Raw genomic sequence first — 18,485 nt, 5'->3', positions numbered from 1 at the left:
CTTGAGTTTGGAAAATCAACAACTGTCAGATAACGGCGTCGTTTTAATGCCTAAACTGGGATTTCTTATAGTAGGCTCCTTGGCTTTCCTTTGCTTGCAGAGGGTTCCTTTCATGGTCTCTTCTCCCTATGTGTGTGCCTCTCTCCACAGCTGTTTTCGTTTTTTATAAAACATCACTCAGAAGGGATTAGTTTTAGGACTCACCTTATTCCAATATGGCCTTACTAACATAACAAAGAAAACCCCTATTTCCAAACTGGGTCATACTGATAGGTACAGGGATTAGGACTTCAACATAACTTTTTAGGGGACACAATTCAATCCATAATAATAGGCATGTGTAGTACACAGCAGTCTTAATACATAAATAGATGCAAATAGTCTAAAATCTCTCTCTCCAAACTCTAATTTTTTTGAGGGGGAACCCATTTCATTGCATCTCAAGTTCACTGTGTTTTATTTGTATGAAAAAGGAAGCTGAAGCCAAAAAGGTAAATGCCCTTCTCTGATATTTATTCAGCTTTTATTGTGCTTCTATCCCAAGGAAGGAGCCTGATGGGGCAGTGGTTAAGTGATCGGCTGCTAACTGAAAGGTCAGCAGTTTGAACCCACCAGCTGCTCTGTGGGAGAAAGATGTGGCAGTCTGTTTTTGTTTGTTTGTTTATTCCAAAAAACAGGAGAGAGAAAGGAAATTACTCAGCATCTCATTTTGTTTCCTTGTTTTTTGACAGGGTTGCGAGGAAGGCTGATTAGGATCAAACCATACACACATCATGCCTTGATTTTAGCAAGTGTGAGAAGAATCATCTTTGACAGACCAACTGACTTGAAATGGGAAACACTTGTCGAATCTATAAATGATACGATACTCAGAGGGAGCTTCGATGTGCCAATGACAAACCGGGGGCCAAAATTATCTTGACAGACTAGGAGTAGGGGCAGGATGAAATCAAGAGGCACTGGATGAGAACAAGAAGTTCTGGGTTTGGGGTAAAAATAAATTATATCATCACATAAGTACTGAGTGGGACAAGATCTAGATGGCAGACTAACAAGTAGATTCTGACTCCTAGTAACCCAGAGTAGAACTACCCCACAGGGTTTCCAAGGGGCGGCAGGTGGATTTGAACTGCCAACTTTTTGGTTAGCACCTGGGCTCTTAAGCACTGTGCCACCAGGGCTCCTATGTAAATAAACGAGGGCATCTTAGTTAACCACATGCTTACTGTGAGCTAAGAGTATGAGATCGTAGCTGAAAAAGCTATAGCAATCTGTGGTTCTATGGACAGTTCCTACCGGCAAGAGTCCCTTCCTACCCCACTTTGTTCAACCCCTATCTGAGACTTCACATTACAAGAGGCATTTGCAGACCTGAGTTCATCCAGAGGAGAACAGCTAGATGGTGAATCTTAGCAGATGCCTACTGGCTCATGGTAAGGTAATGTGTGAGAGAGAGAAGATATAAAGGTATTTTCTTGAAATACTGACAAGCTGTCAAGTGAAAGGAAACCTGTATGGTTCCAAGGAACAGACTCTGTGTGACTGAGCTTCACAAGGGAGGCCAGTTGGGGCTTGATATGAGGAAGAAGTCTATAACAATTCGAGTTATCTACTTGAAGAATGGGCTGACAGACTCATCACAGGAAGTTTTCCCGCTGATCCTGGGTGGCTGCAGGGGCTCCAAGGTGCGAGCGTATAACAGGGTGTAGCAGTTTTATCCTATTAGAGTGAGAAAGTAGGGTCTAGATAAGGTCCTTTCCCTTTGGGAAATGTGATTCAACATATCTGCAGAATCTGTACCTTCTAGGGAATTTCAAGAAAAAAATCTAATACTTTTTAAAGAAGACAAGACTATCCTTAGAATTAAAATACTTGTTACCAGCTTATAAATTTTCATCATCGTCGTTTCCCATGCCAATGACTCCCTTTGGAAGCCTCAGTTTCCTCAACTGTAAAGTAGAAACAGTAGGGGTAGGAGTTGGCTTTCCAGAGCTCCAGTAAGGATGCAAAGAAATGTGCATAAAGGGCTTAGCAAAGTCCAGGCAGGCAAAGAGCCTCAAGTAATGGGAAAGGCAATTATTATTATTATTAATTACTCCAAAAAACTAGAGCTATATAAGAAACAAGACAGGCTGGAATTCCAGCTCACAGTGGGGACTTCTTCCAACATTATTTCTTTTAGACCTTGGACTCTGGACACCTAAACTAATTGAAAAGAGTGTGGGGAATTCCCAAATGTTCTGGTTCCAAAAGTCTAATACCCCATCTGACAAAAAGCTCACATTTGAAAGAGGTGCTGTTTCACTCCACATGCCATCCCTCAGCCGTGTCTGTGGTGGTGCTCACAGGCTGGCAAGTGAAGCCCACCTTCCCTCAGGTAAGACACTGCTTAATGGCCTCTTCACAAGGACTACAGAAACAAATTCACCAGGGAGCATAAACTACACTAAATACAAGGCCAAACAGCCATATTACTTTGGAAGACACTTCATTCTGGAGTCATCTGAGAGCAAGACAAAAGTTTCAAGTTTGGTGCTATGATACATACACAGTGGGACATGTGGCTTGAACAGTTTCAGTCAGTGAGAAGCAGGCTTTCAGGAGAGCATTCCACGTGCCCAGCCCATGCTGGTCACTCCTCCATCTACTCAAGGCATATCTACCAAGTCCTACTAAGTGTCAAGCACTGTTGTGGGCATTGAGGTTATAGCAACGATGCCTACACGGAGCTTACATTCTGGTGTAGAAAGACAGATGATAAATACATAAACCGGTAATTGGTTGTACACTCATGGTGGCTCCAGTGATAGGCCTAGGCAAGCACGAGTAAACACAACCACTATTTTCCTCAGCACCTGGGCTACCCGGGTGGCCTGCATGCTGAGTGGACATGCTGCCCTCAGGCATGAGAAAGCTTCGGCAGAGGTTGCCAACTGGCCAGCTGAGAAGACTGAGAAGGTTCCAGCGGTGACTTCAATGGTTTCATAGTACCCTTGGATGATCATTATCACCAGAACCAAAGGACGGGGGGTGCCTCCCCTCAAATCTGAATGTTCTGTAGCCTGGCAAGGAGTACTTTACTACAGCAAGACTCAAACTAGATAAGTGGTTAACGGTTTCTGACTTGAAGACAACTAAGAGAAAAGGATGCTATAGAAGAATGAGACAAAGCTGCATATCTGGCTACAACACTGGACAGACCACTTTTTCCTTAAGCCTTATCTTTAAAAAGATGACTGCTCAGATAAACTAGGTTCAGTCCCTGTCCTCAAAGAGCTGGCTATCTAAATAGGCAGCCACATGGGACCATGAACGATAACTGAAACGCAGTAAGTGTTACACTAGGAAAAGGTACAAGACACTATGGAAATACTCCCGAACAGGAGGGTGACAGGATCACAGTAGCTTAGAGTCAGGAGCTGCAGCCCTTCACCTCCCCCACACACACTACGGAGGCCCACCCAGGGAGGGGCAGCGATTTGCCTTGTGATGCACTGGTCAAAGACTTGGAGCCTTGTCTCCTGCTGTGTTAAAATCAATGTTTTAAAGTCTTAACTGACCCTTGGCAAAAAAAAAAAAAGTTAAAAGTAAATAAATAAATAAGGAATCAAACACATTCCAAAACGGCAAGGCCATGTTTCACCAAAAATGTCTTTGCTTGTTTTAAAAATGTTCATAGCCTAAATGACTATGTGTTTGAACAAAACAGATCTTTCCAACTAAACACACGACACTGACCTACTATTGGCATGATGTGTCTACAACTATGACCTTCTAAATTGTCACCGGAACATGATGGACGCCCAAATGTGAAAGCTGTCTAAATAGCAGCCTGACTTTGATGTGCCCTGCCTTCCACGCTTGCTCCAGCTGCCGGGCCAGAGGTCCACAAGGACTGTTTTTCAATCTGGGGTTTTACATTATTAGTACTAAGATAGCTATGCTAATAGGTGCCACTGATCTGGCTCCCTGAATTGAGAACTAGAGATTATCGAAGATAATCTAAGATGCCTCATCTGTCACACAACTTGGGGCAAAAGTAAGACCAGAACCTATGTTTTTGGATCTCTAGTCCATTATACCTTTTCATTTCTCCAAACTTAATTCTGTATTAGTTTCATCAAACAGGAGAGCACTGGGTGTTTGCCGGCATCTTGTGGTGTGTTCTATGGCTCTATTCCTGTACAGCCTGTGGTCTGTTAAGATGTCCTTGGGCTCCGTAAGCCCTATAGGGCACACTGCAGTGTGTGGCTTCTGCCTTCTGGCTCAGTGTTTCCGGGTGTGGGTTTCCTGCCAGACTAGTCCTGCCAGCTGCTCTGCGGGCTAAACTATTTGAGAAATTCTGGACACTATTTCCCCGAGGAGATTCATGGTACACATTGGCATATTAAAAGCTCTGAAAGGTTCTGCCGTAAGGGAACTTAATCAAACTTAGTTTTCCACAGAGTCCTTTTCTGGTGCTGTTCACATCTTGGAGTACACTTTTGGTGGCCCTGCATTAGGTAACTGCAGGTGTGTGATCTCTGCAACACTGTTTAACAAAAAACCAGAGGCTAGAAGGCTCGTATGAACTTTTCAAATATGGAAATAAACCCAAATCACTGAAAATCCATCTTTTTTAAATTTTAATCTTGGGATTCTAGAATTCTACTACTGACTCATGACTTTGGCAATCAATAAGGATCAAGCCAATACTAGCTGCAAACTCATCAGCCTTCAAACAGCTTATTGGCTATTCAGAAATAGTAAACATTTTAATATCAATGTTATGATTCACATTATAAAATGACATGGCTCAAGTTTAAAAACTAAATCCTTACTGTCTAACTCAGTCTGTCGTCATGGTCTCTGGTGAAAGGGTGGCACTGAAGTATATCAAGGCCAGGAAGGCATTTTTTTAAAGAAACATAACTGACCACTGCCGTAGAGCTATTTGGCTCTTTATATTACTCTTTTTGGTGTTGTTTTGCTTTGTGGCCTTTAAAAAGTAGGGGCAGGAGAAATGGTAATTCCAAATGGAAATGGACAGCTCCAGGGCTCTTACCCTTCATTTTGAGGCAATGGGGCTTATTTGGAGCAGTTTTTTCCAGAACCCCTACCTCTGTCTGAGCACAGTCCCCCAAGCAGACTCACACAGCTAATCACAACCCACAGCATCAAAGGCAGTGGAAGCCTGGCAGACCGTCCAGGTTATCCAAGCGCCCCTCAAGGTTTCAAAGGTCTCCGTAATCTATCCTTCACAGCAGAAGCTTATCTGGCAGGGTCTGGGCATGTACAAGACTGTAAAGAGGCCCTGACTTCCTCCAAGGAAGAGCCCAGTGCCGTCCTGCCCAGCTTACTTGTGGATCCTGCTTTAGCTCATCTTAGAGCAAAATCATTCCCAAACATGTATTAAATGCATACTAAGTGCCAAGTGCAGCCCTGGTGGCGCAGCGGTTAAGAGCTCGGCTGCTAACTAAAAGGTCAACAGTTCAACTCCACCAGCTACTCCTTTTAAACCCTTTAGGGCAGTTCTTCTCTGTCCTATAGGGGCGCTAAGAATCGCAATCAGCTTGACAGCAATAGGTTTAGTTTTTTTTAAGCGCCAAGTGGAATCTCCGGATAATATATGCAGTTAACAGGCTCAGCTGCTAACCAAAAAGGCTGGAGGTTCAAGCCTACCCAGGGGCACCTTGAAAGAAAGGCCTGGCGGTCTACTTCCCAAAAATCAGCCATTGGAAAGCCTACGGAGCCCAGTTCTTCTCTGATACACAAGGGGCTGCCATGAACTGGAACACACTCAATGACAACTGGTTTTAAGTGCCAGGTACCGAAGCACCATAGATTCCTGAATGGCACAGTTTACACTCAGCTTTTACTAACCTAAGGGTTGGCAGTTCGAACCTACCCAGCAGCACTTTGGAAGGAAGGCCTGGAGATCTGCCTCCATAAAAATTATACCAAGAAAACCCTACGAAGTGCAGTTCTACACTGTGACATGGCGGGTGGCCATGAGTCAGAATCGACTCCATGGCAACAGGTTTTACTTACTTATTAGCTGAAGGACCAGGCACTGTGAATGCAGTTCCTGGCCTCAAGATGACTGTCTAGGCTTGGTTACTGGACCCTGCACCCCCTGACTCTCTAGAACTTTGAGGCAAGGAAAGGGTTCACACCACAGTTCCATCTCACCCCTGACCCTGAAATTTCTTTTTCCTGGCTGTGGCACAGCTTTCTTTCTCACTCCAGAGTCCTGCATTTTTACCTAGTAAATTTTTTCATTTATGGTATAAATTAAACTGCTCATATTAACTCTAGCAGTCTGATGCTTGATCCATTGCAGGAGACGTCTGCTGCCACACATGTGGGACTGCTTCATCTTTAATAATAAAATAATTCACATCGTATTCCCCAAGGCAGGCAATTACTGTCATCTTTCTTTTGTGGGTGGTACTGTGAGATACAAAGTACTAAGAAAAGCGTTCCTTGCTAGAGGCCAAAAGCCAGAGAATCAGATTTAATAGCGTCCTTGCCCCTCCTCCACTGGTGGTGGTGGTGTGGTATTTAATACAAGATCAAACAGACCTTAATTCAAACCCTGATTCTGCTACTTACTTGTTAAACCTTGACCAAGTTACTAACCCTTTCTGAACATGAGTTCTCATATGGGAAATAAAAACAATACCATCTGTCTCAAAAGGTAGTCATGAATATTATTAAATGACAGAACCAGTATTAAACACCTATCATAACAACAAAAGCAACAATGAAAACAAACCATTTATTGTGCCTACTCTGGCCCAGGCACTGTTATGAGTGCTATAAATTTTTGATTAACCATTTAATCCTTACAGTACTATTATTATTCCTATTTTACAGTTGATTAGCTGGGGGTACACAGGCTAAGTAACTTGCCCAAAGTCACACGATTCATAACAAAAAATTGGCCAGAATTCATTCATCCTCACATGTCTGGCAGCTTGTCTGTGTCAAGTACTAAGGACCAGAGCCAGGATATGAGCCCAGGCAGTCAGATTTAGAGCAGCTTTTTAACCTCAGGGTTCTTTCCCCCTTTCCTCAGAGAGCTGCTGACTTCCATGAAGGATTAGCCACTTACATAAGTACATATTGTGTTGTTAAATTACATATGCATGTTTAGACATGTTTCTCACTGTGTGACTTTGGGCAAGTTATATAACCTGTCTCAGTTTTCATATCTGTAAAATGGGGATATTAACAGTTCCTCCTTCATAGAACCCTGTTAGGAAAAAATGAGTTAAAAAAGATACAGGGTTGAGAAGAGTGCCTGGCACTCAGAATAGGCTCCATCCAGGAAGTACCTCCAATATCCAGTCATGAACAGTGTGATATGTCAGGAGAATATGGGAATACAGGAGACTGAAGGGCTGGCTCGATCTAGTAGTTTCAAATGGTAAACACAGTACAATTAGAAAGAGATTTAAGTTCTTATCCAGTCAATGAAAAGAAAAACAGGGTTCTGGTGAGAAAGAAATTAGGCAGGGCCTAAATGAAATCAGACTGAAAGCAAGAATTTTAACAATTAAAACAAAACAAAATCAGAGCAGTCTTTCTGGCATTTTCTCCAGTCATGGACTGTATTCCACCCACTGGATCAGTGTTAGGGCTGGAAACCTACTGGGCAAAGAGCTTGTGAAAAATTTATAGCCTGGTAAAAATCGTTGGGTGATATAGGTTAAAGCAACGTTATCCTTGACACTGCTGAATACCACGAGTTTTCTAAGTGAAAAAGGGCAGCTTTTGTGAGCATGTTGGACATAAAACAAAACACAACATTAAAGGAAAAGCTGGAGAGCAGACAGCAAGCAAGCTCATGTGAGCACTCTGCAATAATCTTTATGGCTTTATATTTTACTCGTCTCACACCACACTTAAATTTACAATAAAAAGCAAAAAATGTGCAGCATTTTTTACTCCAACTGCCTTTACATGTCCCACTGAGATACAAAACAGGGTTTCGCTGCTCGAATTCTGAGGGAAGAGGGAGCTCATTTTACTTCACGTCTGCGCTGCTGCCACAGCCGCAGCACCATGTTCCAATCACGGGATTCTATGTAAATCTCTAGCAGATGACACCACTGGAAAACAGAAACTGCCATGGGTCCCCAGTGCTTCCAAATTTCTCCTCTAAAGTTCTTATCTGTGAGCCCAGAGGCTGGTACAGAGCATTTTATTCAATGGCCGAGGCCTGTTGGGAAATCTACATTCTTTGGGAGATTTAAAAAGAAATTTCAACCATTCCTCAAATACATGTAACGTCTTTATCATTTATTTTACACATGACAATGCTAAACATTTCACAACTGCCCCAACGCATCCCTGAATGTTTAAATCTATTCTGAGAGGGGTGTGTGTCACACCCTTACCTGTGCAGCCTCTTTCTTAACTGCAAATATATAAAAAAAAAAAAAAAAAAACCCAAACCCATTGCCATTGATTCTGACTCATAACATCTGTTAACAAGAGCTCATAAAAATTAACAGGGGGTATCAAAGAGAAGACCTCTGGAGCTGTCCAGAAGAGAGAAGCTCCATTTCCTGGTTGTTTGAGTAAAAATCTTTGATAAGTTAGATCAGTGTATGATTCTTTTAAGTCACCTCAGGGATACCCTTGGGACATCAAGTAATGTTCCATTAACCATTTGCTGGACTGCTTCATGGTGAGCCTTTGTCTCCCCATGAGGTTAAGGGGAAGTCCACAAGGCTGACTTTGCTATTAAAATACAGACATCTGCTGCTTTCCTAATTTTTCTTCTTTTTAAAGGCAACATCCCCAAGAAACCCTTTAGATACTGTAAGGCCTAAGGGCTGGGGGAGAGGATCTGTCTCCCTAGCACATTCACCAGATTCCTCCCCCTCCAACACCTCCCTCCGCAGTGCCCCTACACCCTCAGCACACATCAGCAGTCCACTCCCCCAAACACATCAGGGCTGGGAAGATTCATGTTGCGATACCGTCCTGTCCTTCCTATTCCCGCCCTCATTTTAATTCACTTTTTGAAAAAAAATAAAAAACAAAATGTAATTACTTGACTGTCAGCTTGGGTTGCACTCTGGGGCTTTTACTCCTTTCAGCACAGCTGTGCTCCCGGCTTTGATGCTGCTGTCCACGCAGCTTGTCTCAGCCACAGCCTGGCTCTCGGTAACGTAACATTCAAGTGCATATTTATTTTTAAACTGACCTCTCCTAGACTGTACAGTATAAAGGAGGTCCTGCCAAAAAAATATGCTACTTTCTATTTATAAGATGAAACACATGCCTCCCAAAGTCGAGAGGGGGGTGGAGTATAATAATTCTTCAGAGGAAAATGGCCAGATCCATTCATCCTCAGATGTCTGACACTAGTGTCAAGACACTTAGTTCCAAGGAGAAAGAAATTAAAAAAAAAAAAAAAAAATCTCGAAAACGCTTCAGCTGTTCAGAGTCCACCTTCCAAAAAAAAAAAAAAAATTCAACTGCCAGGTCTGCAGGTCTCTCAAGCGGAGAGGGCATCCGGCGGGCACTGCCTCGGCAGATCTGCACGGTGCACCCATGTGCGGTTCTGCCTGGTGCCAATTCACCACCCGAGGGGCGCGGCGGCCATGTGCGGCTTGTTCTCAGCTGGAAAAATGCAACACGCGCCCAAAAATGGCTCTGTCAATGGCTCGGAGATGGTGCAGTGTAACCGCGCAGCCCCACCCTGAAAAGTGGTGAGCACAAACGGTGGAACTCTGCATCCTGGTGGGTGCCACCCGGCCCCCTCCCGGTGTACTTTATGTCTTCTTTGGTTCTTTTAACGCCAGCTGGGGAGGCGATGCCCTCCCTCCGTGTCCCCATCCCTGGTCTTTCCTAAGCCCAGTACCCCGCACACGCCGGAAGCGGCCACGGTCGCCGCTCGGACAGACTCACAGACAGGCAGAGGTGGGGTGGCAGCGACTCACCAGCAGTCCCGAGGATCCCGGCCGCTGTCCTCGGCGTCGGGGCGCCCTGCACCGACACCTCGCCGAGCGCACACAGTCCCTGCCCGCTGAGCGCAAATTCGACCGGGTCCTCACATTACCCGTTCCGAGACGGCGTGAAGGCGCCGAAGCCGGCCGCCGGGTCTCCGGGCTGGCCCCCCGCTCGGGCCCGCCGCAGCGCCCTCCGCCCGCTCCGGCCCCTGCCCTGCGGAGAGGGAAGGGAGCAGCGAGACTGAGCTCGGCCGCCGGCCGGAGGACTGAACCTGCGGGGGGCGGGGGCGGCGAGGGTGGGGCCGCGAGGCCGCGGGGCGGGGCGAGGAGGAGGCCCCGGCTGCCCCGCGGACCGATCCCGACTACCTGCGCCCGCAGTCCTGACCCGGGGGCCGGGCGCACGCGCGCGGCGCTGCTAGGGACCACCGGCGGCGGGGCCGGGGGGCGCCGGAGGACAATGGGCGCCCATTGCTACCTCCCCAGCGCCACCGCTCGGGGATGCGGCTGCCCTCAGAGACGGAGCCGCGTTCAGTGCCCTCGGCACAAAGAAATGTCGCGGATGCCCGCTTCAAAGAGGGACCCCGGAGTCTTGGCGCCCTGGTGCCTGAGGACAATGAGCCTCCGTCCGCACCCCGAACACCGGCGCTAAACCTGTGAGCCCATCTCTCCCTGCTCCAGGAGGCCTAACCCTGCAAGACTCCGGCGCGGCGGGCGGGTGCCCCAGGGAAGCAGGGCCACCTTACCCTGCCAGTCCCCGGGCGGGTCGCAGCCTGGGCTCCGGAGAGGTTGGGGGGTCGCGGTCGGCTGGTTTCCAGCTCGCTCCCTTCAGAGCTGCAGCCAAAACCCGGAGAGTGGATTTCACGCACTGGAGACGCCGGGTGCTCCCGGCTGAGCGACTGGGCACGCGAAGAACAGCAGATGAGGCAGGTTTTTCCCGTCCAGGGGGAGGCGTTTCCTCTCCCACGCGTCCCTAAAACGGCCTTCCTCAGAGCTGGGGCCTGGGTGTGGCGGCCGCCCCTACGCACGACGAGGCGAAAGCGCAGCTGCTGGCGGGGGAGCGTGCATTCCGCCAGCGCCGCACCTGCGCCCGCCGGTCAGCCCTGCGGCCGCGACCCCGCCCCTCCGCCCGGGCCCGAGCTTGAACCCGGCTAATTAGTGTTAATTTTTCTTAATCAGTCTCCATTTTTTCCTCTAGTAGTCGGCCTGGGGACTGAGTAGCAGACAGGAAAGGGCGGTGTTTTCCGGCTCTGAGGTCCCAGCCCGCCAAGTCGGCCTGGGGAAGGGGCTGGAACCCAGGGGAATCGGACGCTCCGGGACGGGCCGCGGCCGTGGGACTCTAAGGTTGGAGAGAAATCCTGGCACAATCGGAGGACCTCGAGGGGACCTTGAATCAACAGCGCTATCAGCTTCAGGTCGTCACAGCCGTGCCCCCGAATCTGTCTGAAACCTTAGAGGATGCACGTTAAGCCCACGATGTAAACCACCGCTGACAAGAAGTGAAGTGGGAAGGAAACGGACACAACTGCTCTGGAAAGCAAAATACTTGGGTGGAGTGTTAAAAGCCTCAAAGAAAATAATAGTTGGCAGGTCAAATGGCCGTGAGGTTGGAAGTCAAGTACAAAACTCTGCTGAAGTGATGTTAGAAATTTTACAAGCAAAACAGTTCATGAAGATAAGAGAACAGGCATTGTTTCCTTTCCTCGAATCACAACTGCTTCGAAGTTTCCTTTGGCAAATACCTGGATTTCACTCCAGATTCCTGAGAGTTTTCCTTGGGGTTCATTTTTCAAAATATATGTTCCATTTGGCACTAATGTATGTATTTTATACATGAATTTATTGAAAAAATTAAATGTTACTGGCCTACTTAAAGGTATTTTTATAAATATTTATGGGTAGCTTTCATTACATACGGTATTTTTATAAGTACAAATAGTATGTATATATATTTATAAAAATACCATATGAAAAATTCCGTTTGGACACACAAAGACATTCCTGATACATACGTCTTGTGTGTAAAATTTTTTTTTCATTTGCTCTATTGTTAAAAAAAGAAAAAAACTGCTGTTGTGTCAGTTCCGACTTATAGTGACCCTATAGGACAAAATGGAACTGCCCCATAGGGTTTCCAAGGACTCAGCAGCCTTCCTAACCACTGTGCCTGCTCTCTTGTAAACTGCTGTTAAACACATTTCTCCAGGACTAATTGCTTTTTTACAGCTCGTCGCAGGTTGTTTGAGGCAACAATTTTATTTTAGACCCCCATTTCACTTTTCTACAGTGTTCCTCACCTATTAGAGGCTCTCCCTTTCTACCCTTTCTTTATGAGACTTCATTTCTGGGCTCGAAACAATTTATTCAGAACCTTCCCCAAGTGCCTGGTGGTACTATTTTGGTCTACTCTGGCTTCTTTGATGCCCTCCTTATTTGTATGTACCAAAGATCTTCAGTGAGGAGAGAATGCCCTTACATAATGAATTATCCTTCCAAATGAGTGCATTTCCTGTACTCTGATTTGATGGATTTAGATTTCAACATGTTGGGTGACTACATATTGAAAGAGAGAGAAAGCTTTGTTTCAGGAAGATTTTAGGGGTTCTGAAATTCTGCTCTGACTTACAGCAAGATAGAGCCTTGAAATTTTGATGGTAACCCTAGAAATCTAATTTGAGGCTAAGAAAATGGGCATAGAAAGGATGTATTAACTTGGTTCAATTACTGTGGTTCGATGTGCTAATTAATACCTGTAGAGCACCTGCCTGGCCCAACACTAGGCTATTTTTCCATTAGTTCTGGCTGTGGGAGAAGAGCTGAATAGCACCAGCACTGCCCTTGGTGGTCCAGAAACTTGCAGTTTACTTAACGGGGCAGAGAGCAACATGCCAGTTTATACAAGTGAGTGTTGACTGGAAGTATTCTAGGCTCTTAAGACCAGCTGTGGTCTCCAGACCAGCAGCACGAGGCCTCTCTCCAGAGTTACTGAATCTGAATCTTCATTTTAATAAACGTGTGCATGCTTAACATTTGAGAAGCACTGGTCAAGAGCGGTGGTTCTCAATCTTTTTAAGCCACAGGCTCATTTTAAAATCTTATAAATTTACGAACACTCTGGTAGGAAAAATGTACACAGAGCACTATACACACACTTTTGCATACGATTTCGGGGTTCCCTAAAGATTAGTCTAGTGAGGCCTTCCTTGCCTGAGGCCTCTAGTCACAGAGAAGGAAGAGGTGCTCAGAGTCACCTGGGGTGGTTAGAGGAGGATTCTAATAGGAGGCAGAGCTTGAACAAGCCTTGAAATGTGGGGAAAATGGAAGAGGAATGAAGGAGGGCACTTCAGACAGGAGAAATGCATAGGTAACTGAGCCCAGGAGGGAAAATAGCAAGTATCCAAATATATGTGTGCTGTTGTGGTTAGGTGCTGTGGAGTCTGTTTTCGACTCATAGTGACCTCAAGTGACAGAGTAGGACTGCCCCATAGGGTTTTCTAAACTGTATAATCCTTATGAGAGCAGTTTGCCAGGTCTCACTCCTCCAAAGTTACCACTTATCTATTACCTATTGTTTTTCCATCCCCAGCCCTCCCCTCCCTTGTAAGCATCAAAGGTTACTTCATTTTGTGTGTAAACCTTTTCATGAGCGAGATTGTAATTTGATAGCAGGCTCTCCTTGCAATTTATTATCATCTTTTCAGCCTCCAAAAAAATGAAGCCGGACTGTGGACTCAGTAGCCATCCCACTTCAGGGGCTGCAGGGATCCTACGACAAGGAGTTGGATGTAAGACCTCATCTCCTGTTATTTGCTCTCCCTCTCACTCCGCTCTAGCCACATTGGCCTTTAGGCCACTCCTGACACTCCATGCACAAGTCCATGTGCCTGGGACATTCTTTCCCCAGAAAACCACCTGGTTCCTCACTCGCTCCACTAAGGTCTTTGTTCAGATTGGTCCTCATCAGAGATGCTGTCCCTCCAAGATAGTAGCCTTGCCCACACTCCCTGTCACTATGTAAAACAGAAGAATAAATTCTTCATGGCGCTTTTTGTTGCTTGATACTGTTGTTAATTACCGTTGAGTCATCTCTGACACATGGTGACCCTGTGTACAACAGAATAAAATGATGCCCAGTCCGGTGCCATCTTCACCACTGTTGAAATGCTGGAGGCCATTATTGTGCCACTGTGTATTTTGGAAACCCTGGTGGCATAGTGGTTAAGTGCTACGGCTGCTAACCAAAAGGTCAGCAGTTTGAATTCACCAGGCGCTCTTTGGAATCTCTATGGGGCAGTTCTACTCTGTCCTGCAGGGTTGCTGTGAATTGGAATTCACTCAATGGCAACAGGCTTGGTTTTGGAAACCCTGGTGGCATAGTGGTTAAATGCTGTGGCTGTTAACCAAGAGGTCGGCAGTTCGAATCCACCATGCGCTTCTTGGAAACTCTATGGGGCAGTTCTACTCTGTCCTATAGGGTGGCTGTGAGTCGGGATCAACTCAATGGCATAGGGTTTGGTTTTTTTGTGGTATATTTTGAGTACCTTCCAACCTAGGGGTCTAATCATCCAGCACTATGCTGGAGAATGTTGTATCATGACCTAAAGTGTTTTCAATGGCTAATTTTCGGAAGTACATCCCCAGGCCTTTCTTCCTAGTCTGTCTTCCTCTGGAAGCTCTGCTGAAGCCTGTCCATCATGGGTGACCCTGTGGGTATTTGAAATACTGGTGGCATAGCTTCCTGCATCATAGCAACAAGCAAACCACCATAGTATAACAAACTGACAGACAAGTGGTGGACCTGATATTATATTTATTTGTAATTTATGGCCTGTCTCTCCTAAGGCATGGATAGACTTTGTTTCCTGTTGCATCTTGTATACCTCAAACAGGACCTGGAACATAGTGGTGCTCAAAAAATATTTATTGAATACCCATTGCCATTGAGTTGATTCGGACTCATAGCAACCCTACAGGTTAGAGTAGAACTGCCCCACACGGTTTCCAAGGAGCAGTTGGTAGATTCCAACTGCCGACCTTTTGGTTAGCAGCTGAGCTCTTAACCACTGAGCCACCGAGCTCCTTTACTGAAAAAATCACCCTTAAATAGAAGCAGTAATGAGTGTAACAGCCATGTTTACCAACTCCGCAGTTACAGAAATGATGACATTTCAGCATTCCTGAAATATCACACCGCATGTATGCTGGGAGTGAATTTTCAATCACTTTAGCCTAACTGAACAAGAAATGCTAAACACATGGAACATTTTAAGTTCTAAAATTCAAACATTTTTAAAGTAATGCTTACAGAAAATGTCTTTATAGTCCATGTATAATGCATAACTATTTTTCTTCTGGCAAAGTTGAAACACACTCATGTGTGCTCAGCTGGGGTTTTCCTCTAAAATGCCGCATTCAGGCTGGATTCATGTGTGTATGTTCTCGATTATCCCCCTAAGTTAGATTTAAGGAAAAATGTAAGAGAAACTGGAACGTTGGAACATATTGAAGAAGAATCTCCTTGTACCTTGGTGGTTTCCTTCTTTGCTATCTGATTAGAATTTCACCTGTCCTTGAAATATGCTAACCTGCTCCAATGAATTTGGTTCACTGATTGCCAAATGTTAAGGAATCTTCTAATCAGAAAAATTCAGGTCAGATCTTGCTTAGGCTAGCTCAGTTTTGCCTAATTAGGTGCACCAGGAAACATTACACTGTGAGACTGTAAGATAGCGAGCATGCGGACTGCTGGCCTTGCAGAGTTCCGAGGAGGTAAAACAGGCACTTGCTGCAAACACTGAATCTAGAACTTTTGGGCATTTACATTAGCTCTGAACTCAGGCCAGCACCAATGTTATTTGTGGATAAGGGCTTACTTGATCCTGATTGTTGAGTGGAAACTGATGTTATTGTTAGGTGCCACTTATCTCTGCTTGCTGTAGTAGAAACTAGTGACTAATAAACTGTTGTTGTTGATGTTGTTAGGTGCCATTGAGTGGGATCCAACTCACAGTGACCCTGTGTACAACAAAACGAAACATTGCTCAGTCCTGCACCATCCTCAGAATCCTTGCTATGCATGAGCTCATTGTTGCAGCCACTGTGTCAATCCTTTCCTTGAGGGTCTTCCTCTTTTTCACTGACCTTCTACTTTAGCAAGCATGATGTCCTTCTCCATGGATTGGTCCCTCCTAATAACATGTCCAAAGTATGTGAGACATATTCTCATCATCCTTGCTTCTAAAGAGCATTCTGGTTGTACTTCTTCCAAGACATGTCTACACCAACACCATAATTCAAAGGCATCAATTCAGTCTTCCTTATTCATTGTCCAGCTTTTGCATGCATATGAGCTGATTGAAAACACCATGGCTTGGGTCAGGTGCACCTTAGTCCTCAAGGTGACATCTTTGCTTTTTAACACTTTAAAGAGGTCCTTTGCAGCAGATTCGCGCAATGCAATGCATCTTTTGATCTCTTGACTGCTGCTTCCATGGCTGTTGATTGTGGATCCGAGTCAAATGAAATCCTTGACAACTTCCACCTTTTCTCCATTTATCATGATGTTGCTTATTGGTCCAGTTGTGAGGATTTTTTTTTTCGTTTACATTGAGGTGTAACCCATACTGAGGCTGTAGTTTTTGGTGTTCGTCAGTAAGTGCTTCAAGTCCTCTTTACTTTCAGCAAACAAGGTTGTGTCATCTGCATAACACGTTGTTAATGAGTCGTCATCCAATCATGATGCCGCATTCCTCTTCATATAGTCCAGTTTCTTGGATTATTTGCTCAGTATACAGACCGAATAGGTATGGTGAAAGGATATAACCGTGACACACACCTTTCCTAACTTTAAACCACCCAGTATCCCCCTGTTCCGTTTGAATGACTGCCTCTTGATCCATGTACAGGTTCCTTGTGAACACAAGTGTTCTGGAATTCCCATTCTTCATAATATTATCCATAATTTGTTATGATCCACACAGTCAAATGACTTTGCGTCGCCAATAAAACACAGGTAAACATCTTCCTGGTGTTCTCTATTTTCAGCCAGGATCCATCTGACATCAGCAATGACGTCCCTGGTTCTGCTAATAAACAAGTGAGTAATAAATAACATGAGGGGAAACTGGTGACTAATAAACAGCAGTAACATATATACATAGCCTCCTATGCTTTTAGAAATCCTTTTACATTCATTTCATTTCATCCTCATTTTAGGGCCTTTTGTCCATATTGGGTAGTTAAAACATGTATGGTTGATTTATACTTTGCTTCCTTCCAGAAGGGCTTTGAGACTACTTAAAAAGGCTTTTGTGTATAGTAAGAGTCATTCCTATGACTCTTCTTATGACAAGCTCTTTATCCAGATACCTGCATGTCTTGCTATTTGGCTTTCTGTGGGCCTTTTCAAAGAGGCTTCCATGACATCCTATATAAAATATCACCGTACAGCTCTCTTTTTCACTTTACCCCCTTTATTCATCTTTTCACTACCTCACATATTGTATATTTATTTGCTTATTATCCTCTCCGCACACACACACAAGGAGCCCTGGTGGTGCAATGGTTTAGCACTTAGCTAAAAGGTCGACAGTTCAAACCCACCCCGCTGCTCTGTGGGAGGAAGACCTGGCAAGCTGCTCCCATAAAGATTAAAATAAAGATTACAGCCTAAAAAATCCTATGGGGCAGTTCTACTTTGGCACATGGGGTTGCTATGAGTTGAAAATCGACTCAAGGGCACCAAACAATAACACACCAACAACAATAACAACACACACACATATACAACTGTGAGGTCTGAGAGGGCAAAACTTTGCATATTTTATTCATTGCTGCATCCAAACACATTAATCAATGCTTGGCTTATAGTAGGGACTTAATAGATATTTGTTGAATGAATGAATGAATTCATAGTGCTTATTTCAGGTGCCTGGTACATAATAAATATTTGTTGGATAAAAAAAGATTTAATCAATGAACTAGAGGAAGATAAGAGATTTTTTTCAAGGTCATACAAACACTAATCATTTGCTTTATCTAGATTTCAATCTCTGCTACTTCTTTCTCCTAGGCTTCTTCATTTGTATACCTGGTACTTTTATCAAAATTTCTTTGTTCATCCAATTTAGTACCTGCCAAAATTAACAGAAGCCAAACCCATTGTCGTGGAGTCAATTCCAGTTCATAATGACTCTATAGGACAGAGTAGAACTGCCCCATAGGGTTTCCAAAGAGCGGCTGATGAATTTAAACTGCCAACCCTTTGGTTAGCAGCCAAACACTTAACCATTGTGCAACCAGGGTCCCTATATTGACAGGGGACTGCTAGAGAAATTCAAGCTGAATTCAGAAGCAGATGTGGAACCAGTGATATTATTGCTGATGTCAGATGGATCCTGGCTGAAAGCAGAAAACACCAGAAAGATGTTTATCTGTTATGCAGATTAGGTACCCACACAAGCATCAACACTTGGTAACCCTTTGCTTTGCAGCTTTGGACAGAATGCTGTGAGACATACACAAACAGACACTGAAATGCTG

General features: G+C 44.8%; 1 protein-coding gene across 2 annotated transcripts in view; it reads right to left on the bottom strand.

Moving 5' to 3' along the window:
• Nucleotides 1-11,226, bottom strand: part of CDC42EP3 (CDC42 effector protein 3) — a 32,852-nt gene extending 21,626 nt beyond the window's left edge. The window contains exons 1-2 of one of the 2 annotated variants that reach the window (XM_049870427.1): nt 10,691-11,226; nt 9,939-10,161 (exon numbers count right to left, since the gene is read on the bottom strand). The gene's annotated coding sequence lies outside the window, so the exon portion shown is untranslated. The remainder of the gene's footprint in view (nt 1-9,938; nt 10,162-10,690) is intronic. The other variant, XM_049870428.1, reaches the window with a different exon arrangement.
• Between the last annotated feature and the right edge of the window lie 7,259 nt (nt 11,227-18,485).

The sequence above is a fragment of the Elephas maximus genome, chromosome 26, assembly GCF_024166365.1.
Source record: "Elephas maximus indicus isolate mEleMax1 chromosome 26, mEleMax1 primary haplotype, whole genome shotgun sequence".
In the NCBI taxonomy this organism is placed as follows: Eukaryota; Metazoa; Chordata; class Mammalia; order Proboscidea; family Elephantidae; genus Elephas; species Elephas maximus.
Note: the sequence above shows the minus strand (reverse complement) of the source record. Positions and strands in the feature narration are given on the sequence as shown.